Source organism: Sinohyriopsis cumingii, chromosome 6 (genome assembly GCF_028554795.1).
Source record: "Sinohyriopsis cumingii isolate HCF-2022 chromosome 6, ASM2855479v2, whole genome shotgun sequence".
In the NCBI taxonomy this organism is placed as follows: domain Eukaryota; kingdom Metazoa; phylum Mollusca; class Bivalvia; order Unionida; family Unionidae; genus Sinohyriopsis; species Sinohyriopsis cumingii.
The window spans coordinates 157510268-157510754 of NC_142966.1; positions in this window are offsets into that span (position 1 = coordinate 157510268).

Sequence of the window (487 nt, forward strand, 5' to 3'; positions counted from 1 at the left end):
TTGCTTAAAAGAGCAGCTGTCAAGGGAAGAAACTCACGAAATATCTCTCTTTTTTTCTTTCCTGTTTCCAACTTTCATGTTTTTAAAGGACTGTTAACATTCGTCACCTAATTTTTCTGAAACAACTGAAAACTGTTCTTTTTTAAAAAAAAAAAGGTATTCAAGAATCAAATATGCAATTTTAACCTGATTTAAATTTATGTTTACAGATAATCGGCAAATAAATTTGTATCACTTGCATTTATTTTTAATACTTTTAATGTGTGTATCGTCTTTTTAATAGATTGTTTTACGTACACGTATCTTAACTGATTTCCGGAATCTCTCTCTATCTCTCTCTCTCTCTCTCTCTCTCTCTCTCTCTCTCTCTCTCTCTCTCTCTTCTCAATTTATCAAACTAAACTTTTTATGATTGAAAAAAGTATAATTTATTTATATCAAACCCTGTCATTCAAACGAAGTCGTGAGTTGTGGACATTATTACTGG